The following is a 14179-nucleotide window of genomic DNA, read 5'->3' as shown; positions in this document are numbered from 1 at the left end:
AACCACAATAGTAAATAGGAAAGGATTTTAAGGGTGTGGAAGTAAAAAGCTTTAAGACATAGAATAGATATGGAAATGGATTTAAGAAAAACAGTTTTATCTGACAAATACTCCTTACAAGTCTGTAAGCACATTTCGTGGCTGTGGAATTAAAGACTGGAGTAAGAAAGTGTATTATGCCCAGTTTTTGACTGATACAAATACAATGTTATCTTAATTTGTATATTCTTTGTCTCCTTTGGATATAGCCATACAGAGATTTAATTCCTGTGTGAATTCTATTTTTAAAATCCTGGATAAAGTGGTTGGGGTAGGAGTGTGTGTGTGAGAGAGAGAGAATTTTTATTAAAAGAAAGTTTTATGAGTATCTCATAATATTCACTAAACGTAGCAAGTTACTACTGTATAGTTTTATATCACATATATCTTTGACCTTCGTTCCGCCTGTGATGCTGACACATCGGGCAGTCCAGTTCCTTCACTGATTGCAGTCGCTTGCTAACTGTGGTACTTCTTCCCAGGTGATGCCACCACATTCAGTATTCTCTGTCACTGTCTTCTGCCAGTTCTTCCTTGGTCTTGCTCGTTTTCTCTGTTCTGTCTCAGGTATCCAGTTCAATGCTTACTTAGCATGTTTCCCATCTTCCATATAGTGTACATGTCCCAACCATCTGAGCTTTCTTTCAAAGGTCTCAAGTTATTAATGTATAGATTTGTATCACATACGTATCTGTTTATTTTCAGTGTTGTATTTTTGTCCTTAGATTTTCTTTTGCATTCAGTAAAGATTTTAACTTAAAAGTAGGCAGCATAAGAATTTCCAGTTACTCAGAACCAGGACATCCAGTGTTTTCCATGGCATTCTGGATTTAAATTTTGCAGAAAGGTCCGTAGTTTCTGCAGCATGCCGACTGCTAAAACCTATGACATTCTGAAACTTCTGTGGTGTCGTGAAGTGAATAGAAAATCATTCAGAAGAGTTAAAAACCAAGGAGACCCTGAGGCTGCATTGTGAATTCCTCATGAGTGGACCCCAGCTCTTGTGCAGAGCCCTGTTGACTTTAGTGAGGCTCTGTGCAAGAGACCAATCTGGTGCAGTCTGGGGCCTAAAGTGGGGCCAGTCCTGCTTCTATTGAAACCAATGACAAACCTTGTGTTTACTTTAGAGGTGCTGGGTCAGGCTGTTGTCGAGGGATGTCTTGATGCAGATTTCTAATTTATTTTCCTCTCTTGTCTGATCATGCACTATTTTACTATATGAACTTTGGTTATATTACAGCAACACCCATTTGGTAGGTCTTCACTGCAGAGTTATCTCGGGTGATCTGTGCTTGGGTGTGAGCACTTCAGGTGATCTAACCCAGGTGTGACCAGCCACCATCTAGGGTTTTGTCTTTACTGCTCTGTTAACTCAAATCCTATCCACACATTAAAATCCCGGAACTTCAGGGTGTTGGTAGTTTTTAACTTGAGTTGACTGATTCACCAGGGGGTGTAGCACAAGTCATTAGCTCTAATACAATCACACTGTGCTACCTACTAAATGGAATCACTCTGCAGTTAATACAGTAATTCTGTGCCATTCAAATGCTAATTTGCAGCTCTTACTTGATGTAGGCTAATTTGAGTATAGAGAAGTCTGCCATGAAAATATAACATAAGAAGGTAAATATTTTTTAGAAGCTGCCTCCGTCTTGGAAATATTTACCATGCACTGGGAACAGGTAAATAGTTTCCAGATCTCTGGAGAAGCATTCCTATATTATGACTGGGTAGGCCAGTTTAAGTGCTTTCTAGTGACAACCTTTAGCGGGTTGATGCAGATGACTGAAGCTTCAAGTCCCCTTCTATCCAGGATGCCTTTTGTTTCCTTTCTATAACCCCACACTTCTCCCTCATAGCGTAATGTCCCTGACGCTTTGTGGTCTGAAGTGTTCCCTGGACTGCTCTGAGAATATGGTTGGTAACCTGTAATATATTGATTGCCCCTGCCTGTTGGCAGGGAAAAGAACATAAGAACGGCCGTACTGGGTCAGACCAAAGGTCCATCTAGCCCAGTATCTGTCTACCGACCGTGGCCAATGCCAAGTGCCCCAGAGGGAGTGAACCTAACAGGCAATGATCAAATGATCTCTCTCCTGCCATCCATCTCCATCCTCTGATGAACAGAGGCTAGGGACACCGTTCTTTACCCATCCTGGCTAATAGCCGTTTATGGATTTAGCCACCATGAATTAATCCAGTTCTCTTTTAAACACTGTTATAGTCCTAGCCTTTACAACCTCCTCAGGTAAGGAGTTCCACAAGTTGACTGTGCGCTGCGTGAAGAAGAACTTCCTTTTATTTGTTTTAAACCTGCTGCCTATTAATTTCATTTGGTGACCCCTAGTTCTTGTATTATGGGAATAAGTAAATAACTTTTCCTTATCCACTTTCTCTACATCACTCATAATTTTATATACCTCTATCATATCCCCCCTTAGTCTCCTCTTTTCCAAGCTGAAGAGTCCTAACCATTTTAATCTTTCTTCATATGGGACCCTCTGCAAACCCCTAATCATTTTACTTGCCCTTTTCTGAACCTTTTCTAGTGCTAGAATATCTTTTATGAGGTGAGGAGACCACATCTGTACACAGTATTCAAGATGTGGGAGTACCATGGATTTTTATAAGGGCAATAATATATTCTCAGTCTTATTCTCTCTCCCCTTTTTAATGATTCCTAACATCCTGTTTGCTTTTTTGACCGCCTCTGCACACTGCGTGGACATCTTCAGAGATGTCATCCACGATGACTCCAAGATCTTTTTCCTGACCCATTGTAGCTAAATTAGCCCCCATTATATTGTATGTATAGTTAGGGTTATTTTTTCCAATGTGCATTACTTTACATTTATCCACATTAAATTTCATTTGCCATTTTGTTGCCCAGTCACTTAGTTTTGTGAGATCTTTTTGAAGTTCTTCCTCATCTGCTTTGGTCTTAACTATCTTGAGCAGTTTAGTATCATCTGCAAACTTTACCACCTCACTGTTTACCCCTTTCTCCAGATCATTTATGAATAAATTGAATAGGATTGGTCCTAGGACTGACCCTTGGGGAACACCACTAGTTACCCCTCTCCATTCTGAGAATTTACCATTAATTCCTCCCTTTGTTTCCCGGTCCTTTTAACCAGTTCTCAGTCCATGAAAGGACCTTCCCTTTTATCCCATGCAGCTTAATTTACGTAAGAGCCTTTGGGAGGGACCTTGTCAAAGGCTTTCTGGAATCTAAGTACACTATGTCCACTGGATCCCCCTTGTCCAATGTTTGTTGACCCCTTCAAGAACTCTAATAGATTTAGTAAGACACCATTTCTCTTTTCAGAAACCATGTTGATTATTGCTCAACAGTTTGTTTTTCTATGTGTCTGACACTTTTATTCTTAACTATTGTTTTGACAATTTGCCCGGTACCGACGTTATACTTACCAGTCTGTAATTGCTGGGATCCCTCTAGAAGCCCTTTTTAAATATTGGCGTTACATTAGTTCACTTCCAGTCATTGGGTACCGAAGCCGATTTAAAGGACAGGTTACAAACCTTAGTTAATCTGCAACTTCACATTTGAGTTCTTTCAGAACTCTTGGGGTGAATGCCATCTGGTCCCAGTGACATTGTTAATGTTGAGTTTATCAATTAATTCCAAAACCTCCTCTAGTGACACTTCAGTCTGTGACAGTTCCTCAGATTTGTCACCCACAAAAGCCGGCTCAGGTGTGAAATCTCCCTAACATCCTCATCCGTGAAGACTGAAGCAAAGAATCCATTTAGTTTCTCCGCAGTGACTTTATCATCTTTAAGCTCTCCTTTTGTATTTCGATTGTCAAGAGGCCCCACTATTTGTTTAGCAGGTTTCCTGCGTCTGATGTACTTAAAAAAACATTTTGTTATTATCTTTGGAGTTTTTGACTAGCCGTTCTTAAACTCCTCTTTGGTTTTTCTTATTACACTCTTGCACTTATTTGGCAGTTGTTATGCTCCTTTCTATTTGCCTCACTAGGATTTTGACTTCACACTTTTAAAAGGAAGTCTGTTTAAGGCAGAGTCCATAGCTCTCAGTCAAGGGGCCTGAGCCATTTGTAAAAATCTATCCCCTCGCTTGTCTCAGGAATCCATCCTTCACACCAAGAAGAGTGGGCAGAACCAAGAGTTCCCACCTATCTGGTTTAGATCTCCTTAGAAATTTTCCATCTTAGATAAGTGTGCTTTTTCATTTGATCATATATTTTACCTAGTTTCCTTATCCTTTTACTGAGCCAAAGAGCTTGTTACTGAGCATAATCTGCCTCACAGAAAAATTTCAGCTCCCATTGCCATCCAGAATGTGATTGACTGGCAGAGAAGGGGAAGCCAAAGAGGAGGTAGGTGTCTGTCATGGAAGATGGTGTAAGTTTGTCTGAAGGGTCAGGTTTCCTATTTCTGCCTACAGACATCCTAAAACTCTTACTCTGGAATCTACTTCCACTGGGGGGATTTGCAAGAAGCAATTGATTCTTTCTTCTCCCCACCCTCCCTTATTTTTCTGTCTGTGTTGGGTTCACCTCCTTGTGGCTGCTGAGACCTTGACCCTCTCTCCAGGGCAGCTCCAAGATAGTTATCTCCTTGGGGATGTCTTCATTTAGACCCTTAGGATAGTGATGTGTTTGGGGCTTGCTCTCCAATTAAGACACCTCTCGAGCAAGATGAAAAGGGAATATAGCCACACTTCACTTTTTATTTCTCTCACCTGCCTCTGGCTTCTAAAAATCTGTATAATTTAACCAAATCATGTCTTTTATATGTTACATTCTGGGTACCAAGGGAGACCATTATGTTTAATATAGTTAAAGTTGTTCTGTTTTTCTGTGGAAGCTGTCATCTGGGAACAGGATACATGGGAGTAAGCTTTATAGAAGGCTTAGCTTGTTGATTGATGGCTTTCTGCTGTCTAATCTCTCCAAGTAGAAAGGGCAACCCAGATGTTAAAAGCTGTTAGATAGATTGTCTTGTAGAAAATAAATGCATGGATAAGCAAAATTTTCACTCTCTGCCTCCCTCCGCAATTCAGTCAATCAGTAAGAAAGAAGCAGTCTGGCTAATTATTCCCTTGCTGTTAATTTCTTGACTGCAAGCATACTAATTTTTTTTCTCAGACATAAAATCCTACCCCTTACAGTGATGTTAATCAACGGTTGTGTTGATGCTTTTCTATACTTTGGAAAAAAGCCATGTTTAGCTGAATTACTTAAGCTTGGGGAAATTGTTTTTTTCAACTACGAGAGCAATCAAGTTATTTAAATCTTGCACTCGTTTACCAAAAAAAAAAAAAAAAACTTTGTTTTTATAACAAACAAGTCTTGGTCTCAGACTTGGTGAATGTATAATCCTGAATGAAATGTTTTCCTTATTAGATGAAATTGAGTTTAGTATTCAAAAGTAATGTACTTTACTCTTCTTACTGATAGAAGAACACAACAGAGTGTTGAAGAGACAGAAAAATTTCACCTACTAGTTTCATCTGCCTGAGGTATAATGGTGACACATCCATAGGTTCCTGTGGTATGTAGTCTGTGTTTATGGCAAGTTTGTGTTTTATTTTCATAGTATAATAGAAACCATGGGCAAGGTCTGTAAAGTTTTGCATATTTATTCTGGCATTATAGCATATGATTATTATGGCCACAGAACTGCCAGCTAGGCTTCTGATATCCTGACTACTATTTCACTATAATGTGGATTTTGAACCTGGGAGTCATAAACAAGGGTTCACAACCATTTCCCTTTCTTCCTGGTTAATGGGAGTGAGCGCCCGTGATGTTTTGTGTTGTAACATGTGGTCACAATATAGATATGGAAAAGATAGAGACCCATTGCCCCTTGAATGTTTTATGGTCTTAGTTTGAACTCTTATGTCCTTGTTTTGATGTGATTTTTTTAATGTAAAGAATTTTTAAACACTTATGGATCCTGAATATATGTCCCACTATAACTACTTGTATATGGAGCATCTCTAAGGGGTTCTGTACTTCTCTCTAGTTCTTTATGTATTTTCAGAATATTCTGCCATTATTTAATGTCTTTGAGATAAGATTTCACTGTTATGCAGATGACACCAAAATATATTTGTATTTTATGTCTGATTCTGGTATGCAGGTTTGCTTTGCTTTTTAAGTTGATCTACCGAAATTCAGTATTTGACAGCAACAAGTGGTCATTATCTTTAATATAATTCAGATCATTCTGCTGTTAATTTGGTCCAAAGCACTAGTATAAGGTACCTTGGGCCTGTTTTTCTAGAAAGCTTTGATGTTTTAGACTGACCTTTTAGTCTATCTAACTACAATATTTTGTTTTGAGTTTTCAATAACAGAGCCTGGATAGAGCATTTGTTTTCTATAAATGACATAAAAACTTTTTCATGCTTTAAATATAAACACACTGACTGTTTTTATCTATTGTATGCTGGCCTTCCTCTTGTTTCTGTACATATTTTCTCCACTGTGCCCAGAATGCGGCTCTTAGGTTTCTTTGCTTCTCATATTACCCTTGTACCACAATCCCTATATTCAGAGGGGTAGCTGTGTTAGTCTGGATCTGTAAAAGCAGCAAAGAGTCCTGTGGCACCTTATAGACTAACAGACGTTTTGGAGCTTGAAGTTTCATGGGTGAATATCCACTTCGTCGGATGCACGTCATGAATCCGTATATTGTGTCCCTGCTCCACAAATGGGTTAGTTTTAAATTTCTAAGAAGTCCTGCATGTGTTAGCACAATTTTGTCTGAGTCTTTTGCTCCCTGCCTCAGTCAGGAGTAGTTGAAGTAGGTTCCTGAAGGGAGGAGAGAGAGCTCATAATCTTGGTGATTGTCACCAGGTGGGGTTGGGTGTTTTTGCATCTAATAGATAAAGTGTTTAAAAAAAAAAAACTTGGTGTTTCCTGCTTTCACACCCTTGTTTATTCTACTGTACGTCTTGGTTTCTCTTTTTCTCCAACTTTTTGAGGGTCTCTTGCTTGGTCTAAATTTTCCAAATTTCTTATGTCTAATATATATACAAAAAATAGTGTCTCTCTTAAAAATTTCTCTTCTTTGATCTCTCCTTTTCTTTGAGTTGGAGACTTATCTAATGTAGCATCTGTATTTGTTATAGTGAACTTAGTGTTTCATTGAAGAGGCCTATGAGGTACCAGTCCTCATCTCTCCTGTTTCCATTAAGATTTGTTTGACTAGAGTAGGTCTATTGCAATCTCCTGAGCCAAAAATGAGGGTACCCTCTAAATGGGTTGTGGAAGGTGATGATTTTTGCACACTTTGAACAAATACTTCTGACTAAATATTTAGTCTCTTGTAGTTGCTGCCCAGTTTAACAGGGTTCCTTTCTGGCACAGTCCAAGCTACTTTCATGTAGAGCAGGGGTGGGCAAACTTTTTGGCCTGAGGGCCACATCTGGGTATGGAAATTGTATGGCGGGCCATGAATGCTCATGAAATTGAGGTTGGAGTATGGGAGGGTGTCAAGGTTTTTTTCCCCACTTTGAACTTTAGAGTACAAGAAGTGGGGACCTGCATGAACACTTCTAAGCTTAATTACTAGCTTAGGTCTGGTACACTGCCACCAGCCAGAATTTAGTGTCTGGCACACTTTCTGTTCCTCCAAAACCTTCCCTGGGGAACCCAGATCCAAACCCCTTGGGTCTTAAAACAAGGAGAAATTAACCATCCCCCTCCTTTTCCCCCCAGACTTTCCCGTCCCTGGGTTGCCTTGAGAGGCTTCACACCGATCCAAACTCCTTGGATCTTAAAACAAGGAAAAATAAATCAGGTTCTTAAAAAGAAAGCCTTTTAATTAAAGAAAGAAAAAGTAAAAATTATCTCTGTAAAATCAAGATGGAAAATGCTTTACAGGGTACTCAGATTCATATAGACTAGAGGGACCCCCCCACCAGCCTGAGATTCAAAGTTACAGCAAACAGAGGTAAAAAAATCCTTCCAGGAAAAGAAACCTTTACAAATTGAGAAAATAAACATAAGACTAATCTGCCTTGCCTGGCTATTACTTACAATTTTGAAACATGAAAGACTGATTCAGAAAGATTGGGAAAACCTGGAATGATGTCCCGTCCCTCTCAGTCCCGAGAGCGAACAGCGAACAAAACAAAAAGCACAAACAAAGACTTCCCTCCATCAAGATTTGAAAGTATCTTGTCCCCCTATTGGTCCTCTGGTCAGGTGTCAGCCAGGTTTACTGAGCTTCTTAACCTTTTACAGGTAAAAGAAACATTAACCCGTAACCATCTGTTTATGACACGCCCCCCAAATCTCAGACAGTGTGGAACCACACTGGCAGTGATTTCTTTCTAGAACTTTAGAATAAACAGATTAATAAAACACATGCACCTTTACATATACTACTAATTATGTAAACTACAAGACTTTTTACATTTTTAAGGACAATTTTTAACCAGTTGATTCTGGGAAACTTTCACGGGAGAGTTCATCAGCTACTTTGTTAGAAGCTCCTGAAATGTGTTGAATTTCAAAATCAAAATCTTGGAGAGCTAAACTCCATCAAAGCAGTTTTTTGTTGTTTCCCTTGGCAGTATGAAGCCACTTTAGCGCAGCATGGTCGGTTTGTAGCTGGAAACGCCGTCCCCAAACGTATGGGCATAGCTTTTCCAGGACATACACAATAGCGTAGCATTCTTTTTCACTAATTGACTGGTGGCTTTCCCTCTCAGACAATTTCTTGCTGAGAAACACAACAGGATGGAAGTTTTGATCCAGTCCTTCCTGCATTAAAACTGCTCCTACACCATGCTCAGATGCATCTATGGTTACTGGGAATGGTTTGTCAAAGTCTGGGGCCCTTAGCACAGGGTCAGACATGAGTGTACCTTAAGCTGGATAAAGGCCTTCTGACACTCATTAGTCCACTTAACTGCATTTGGCTGGGTCTTTTTGGTCAGATCTGTTAGTGGGGCAGCGATTTGGCTGTAGTGTGGTACAAATCGCCTGTAATACCCGGCCAAGCCTAAGAAGGATTGGACCTGTTTCTTTGACTTTGGGACAGGTCACTTTTGGATAGCATCCACCTTGGCCTGTAGGGGGTTTATTGTTCCTTGACCCACCTGGTGTCCAAGGTAAGTCACTCTGTTTTGGCCTATTTGACACTTTTTAGCCTTAACAGTTAGTCCTGCCTGCCTGATGCGCTCAAAGACTTTTTGAGGTGTTGCAGGTGTTCTGCCCATGAATCAGAAAAGATGGCCATATCATCAGGTAGGCAACTGCATATTCTCCCAATCCTGCTAGGAGACCATCTACGAGTCTTTGGAAGGTGGCAGGTGCATTTCGCAGCTCACAAGGAAGCACATTAAATTCATACCCCCCTGCATGAGTGATGAAGGCTGACCTTTCTTTGGCGGGTTCATCTAGCGGTACTTGCCAGTACCCCTTGGTTAAGTCTATTGTAGAGATGAACTAGGCACGTCCCAATTTCTCCAGTAGCTCATCGGTGTGTGGCATTGGATAGTTGTCAGGAAGAGTTACAGCATTTAGCTTACAGTAGTCCACGCAAAAGCGTATTTCCCCATCTGGTTTGGGAATTAGAACCACTGGAGATGCCCATGCACTGGTAGAGGAGCGGATTATACCCATCTGGAGTATGTTTTGGATCTCCCGTTCTATAGCAGCTTGGGCATGAGAAGACACCCGGTAGTGTGGGGTTCTAGCTGGGTGAGCATTACCTGTGTCAATGGAGTGGTATGTCCGGTCAGTCCGTCCTGGGGTGGCTGAGAACAATGGGGTGAAGCTAGTGCACAGCTTCTTGATCTGTTGTCACTGCAGACGTTCCAAGGTTGTGGAGAGGTTCATCTCTTCCACGCCACCGTCACTTTTTCCTTCGTAGTAGACACCTTCAGGCCACTCAGCATCATCTTCTCCCTGGGCTGTTAATTGACAAACCTGTAAGTCTCTGGAATAAAAGGGCTTGAGAGAATTAACATGGTACACTCTAGGCTTTAGGGTGGAGGTGGGGAATGTTATGAGATAGTTAACAGCTCCCAGGCGCTCTTGGACCATGAATGGCCCTTCCCATGACGCTTCTATCTTATGGGCCTGTTGCGCCTTCAGGACCATAACCTGGTCTCCTACTTTGAAGGAACGCTCTCTGGTATATTTATCATACCAGGCCTTTTGCTCTTCCTGAGCATTTTTTAGGTTTTCTTTAGCAAGGGCTAAAGAGTGTTGGAGGGTGCTTTGTAGGTTGCTTACAAAGTCTAGAATGTTAGTTCCTGGAGAAGGCGTAAACCCTTCCCATTGCTGCTTCACCAGCTGTAAAGGCCCCCTAACCTCATGGCCATACACAAGTTCGAATGGTGAAAACCTTAAACTGGGATGTGGTACAGCTCTGTAGGCAAAAAGCAACTGCTGCAACACTAGGTCCCAATCATTGGAGTGTTCATTTACGAATTTACGTATCATGGCCCCCAAAGTTCCATTAAACCTCTCCACCAAGCCATTGGTTTGACGGTGGTAAGGGGTAGCAACCAAGTGATTCACCCCATGAGCTTCCCACAAATTTTTCATGGTCCCTGCCAGGAAATTAGTTCCCGCATTTGTAAGGATGTCGGAGGGCCAACCTACCCTGGCAAAAATATCTGCTAAGGCCTGGCACACAGTTTTAGCCCTGGTGTTGCTTAGAGCTACTGCTTCCGGCCATCGGGTAGCAAAGTCCACGAAAGTCAGTATGTACTACTTTCCTCTGGGCGTCTTTTTTGGGAAAGGATGCAGAATATCCACAGCTACACACTGAAATGGGACCTCAATTATGGGGAATGGCTGGAGAGGGGCTTTGACCTGGTCTTGGGGCTTTCTCACTCTTTGGCACAAGACCGGACATAATTAGCAACATCCTTGCCCATCCCCTCCCAGTGGAAGGACTTCCCCAACCTGTCTTTGGTTCTGTTCACCCTAGAATGGCCACTAGGATGATCATGGTCTAAGCTTAAGAGCTTTCCCCGGTACTTAGTTGGAACTACCAACTGTTTTTGCGGATGCCAGTCTTCCTGGTGTCCACTATAAAGAGTCTCCGTGTATAAAAGTCCTTGTTCTACAACAAACTGGCATCGGTTAGAAGAGCTGAGAGGCGGTGGGTTGCCCCGTGCCGCCGCCCAAGCTTTCTGAAGGCTGTCATCTACTTCCTGCTCAGTCTGGAACTGTTTCCTTGCGGCTGGAGACACCAGTTCCTTCTTAGACTGTGGACTTGGGCTTGGTCCCTCTGGAAGCGATGTAGGTGATGGGGTTGTTTTCGCTGATGGTGAACCGCTCTCTGCTGGTGCACTATGTGATATTTCAGGCTCTGGCTGAGCCTCTTGGATAGGATTGTCTGCTGCTTCTGCCAGTTCAGGCCCGCTGGTGCCCTCTGGCGTTGGGGTTGGAGATGGGTTTGCAAGCACTGGCGTTAGTGCTGGTAACGGTTCTGGTGCTGGTTGCTTTTCCAGTTCCCGTTCTGGGACTGGATGCACTGGGGCTGTTGCAGTCATTGGCAGGGGATCCGGGTCCATTACCCTTGTCTGGGTCTCTGGTAACACAGATGGGGCCCTTGTGGACGACTCAGGAACAGGGATGGGTCTGGAAGCTTGCTTGGCTTGGCTGCATGTAACCATCCCCACCCTCTTGCCCGCTTCACCTGGTTGGCCAAGTCTTCCCCTAGTAGCATGACTATGGGATAATTGTCATAGACTGCAAAAGTCCACATTCCTGACCAGCCCTTGTACTGGACAGGCAGGCAGTTCAGCTGTAGGCAAGATTACAGCTTGTGACATGAAGGGGTAAATTGTCACTTGGGCCTCTGGGTTGATGAATTTGAGGTCCACTAAGGATTCGTGGATAGCTGACACTTGTGCCCTCGTGTCACTCCACGCGATAACCTTCTTTCCGCCCACTCTCAAGGTTTCCCTTCGCTCCGAGGGTATTTGAGAGGCATCTGGGCCTGGGAATCTTTGGTGTGATGGTGGTGTAATGAACTGGACTCGGTTGGGGTTCTTGGGGCAGTTGGCTTTTATATGTCCCAGTTCATTACATTTAAAACATCGCCCAGCTGACTGGTAACTGGGCCGAGGTGGGCTGCTGGAGACTGGTGAGGTGGGACAATAGGGTGTCTGGGGCTTTCCTTGGCTTGTAGGTGTGGTCTTGGGTTGCCCTCAGTGATAGGGTTTATTTTCTGTTTGCCCCTGTGATATTCGCTCCCCTTGCTAGTAGCTTTTTTCTTTTCTGCCACTTCCACCCATCTGGCTCCAATCTCCCCCGTCTTGGTTACAGTTTTGGGTTTCTCATCTAGGATGTACCTTTCTGTATACTCAGGAACACCCTCTAAGGACTGCTCCATTTGCATTAGGAGGGACAGCTCTTCCAGAGAGTTAACATTTGCTCCTGATATCCAGGCATTCCAATTCTTTCCAATGTTGTAGGCATGTCGGGTAAATAACACATCTGGTTTCCACCTTAGTGCTCTGAACCGCCAGCAGGCATGCTCAGGTGTTAGCCCCATTCTGATTCTGGCCTTGGTTTGAAAAAGTTCATAATCGTTCATGTTTTCCCTAGGCATTTCAGCCGCCACGTCTGCTAAGGGTCCACTGAGCTGTGGCCTCAGCTCTATCATGTACTGGTCTGTAGAGATGCTGTACCCATGGCAGGCCCTTTCAAAATTTTCTAAGAAGGCCTCAGTATCATCACCTGCCTTGTAGGTGGGGAATTTCCTGGGATGGGGAACAGTACCTGGAGAAGGGTTGTTAGGGTTGGCTGTTCCATCCTGCTTAGCCTTTTCTAATTCCAGGCCCTGCTGGTGGGCCTCCCATTGGATCTCCATTTCTTTTTCTTTTATCTCTATCACTTTTTGTTTCATCTCCATCATTCTCCTGTGGTCAGCCTCTTTAGCTTTCTCTTCTGCGTCCAGCCTAGCCATTTCCTGTTTAACTGCTTTCTTGGCACTCATTTTTCTGCTTTCTTATGCTGGCCGCACCCCCCCGCAGCTTACTGACTGGGATGCTTCAGCTCAGGGCTGCTTGGTTAACAGAGATTTTCTAACTAGCTATACCCGAGAGGCAGAAAGAAAGAAAACAATTCAACTTGTAAATGCCTTTTGCTGGCTGTCTGCTGTCTCACAGCTTGAAGCCTCCTCTTAACAAAGACCCTTGTTAAAAACTTAACACTTCTGCTCTCAGGCTGCTTTCCAAGCAGCTAGAAAGGAGAGAAAAAAAAATCCTACTGGCTTTTGGTCCCTAGAAATACCAAACCGCTGCCCACCATGTCAAGGTTTTTTTCCCCACTTTGAACTTTAGAGTACAAGAAGTGGGGACCTGCATGAACACTTCTAAGCTTAATTACTAGCTTAGGTCTGGTACACTGCCACCAGACAGAATTTAGTGTCTGGCATACTTTCTGTTCCCCCAAAACCTTCCCTGGGAACCCAGACCTAAACCCCTTGGGTCTTAAAACAAGGAGAAATTAACCATCCCCCTCCTTTTCCCCCCAGACTTTCCCGTCCCTGGGTTGCCTTGAGAGGCTTCACACTGATCCAATCTCCTTGGATCTTAAAACAAGGAAAAATAAATCAGGTTCTTAAAAAGAAAGCCTTTTAATTAAAGAATGAAAAGAGTAAAAATTATCTCTGTAAAATCAGGATGGAAAATGCTTTACTGGATACTTAGATTCATATAGACTAGAGGGACCCCCCCACCAGCCTGAGATTCAAAGTTACAGCAAACAGAGGTAAAAAAATCCTTCCAGGAAAAAAACCTTTACAAGTTGAGAAAACAAACAGAAGACTAATCTGCCTTGCCTGGCTATTACTTACAATTTTGAAACATGAAAGACTGATTCAGAAAGATTGGGAAAACCTGGAATGATGTCCCGTCCCTCTCAGTCCCGAGAGCGAACAGCGAACAAAACAAAAAGCACAAACAAAGACTTCCCTCCACCAAGATTTGAAAGTATCTTGTCCCCCTGTTGGTCCTCTGGTCAGGTGTCAGCCAGGTTTACTGAGCTTCTTAACCCTTTACAGGTAAAAGAAACATTAACCCTTAACCATCTGTTTATGACAGAGGGGGTGAGGGCTCCGGCTGGGGTTGCGGGCTTTGGGGTGGGGCCAGAAATGAGGAGTT

At 42.8% G+C, this 14179-nt stretch overlaps 1 protein-coding gene across 9 annotated transcripts in view; it reads left to right on the top strand.

The window, feature by feature from the left end:
* Positions 1–14179, top strand: part of LNX2 (ligand of numb-protein X 2) — a 110981-nt gene that overhangs the window by 56126 nt on the left and 40676 nt on the right. The window contains exon 1 of one of the 9 annotated variants that reach the window (XM_030562585.1): positions 5560–5583. The exons of the other annotated variants lie outside the window; for them this stretch is intronic. The gene's annotated coding sequence lies outside the window, so the exon portion shown is untranslated. Of the gene's footprint in view, positions 1–5559; positions 5584–14179 lie in introns of those variants that run through there. 9 annotated transcript variants of the gene reach the window in all.

The sequence above is a fragment of the Gopherus evgoodei genome, chromosome 1, assembly GCF_007399415.2.
Source record: "Gopherus evgoodei ecotype Sinaloan lineage chromosome 1, rGopEvg1_v1.p, whole genome shotgun sequence".
Taxonomy (NCBI): Eukaryota; Metazoa; Chordata; order Testudines; family Testudinidae; genus Gopherus; species Gopherus evgoodei.
The sequence above is the reverse complement of the archived record's forward strand: the minus strand, read 5'-3'. Positions and strand labels throughout refer to the sequence as shown.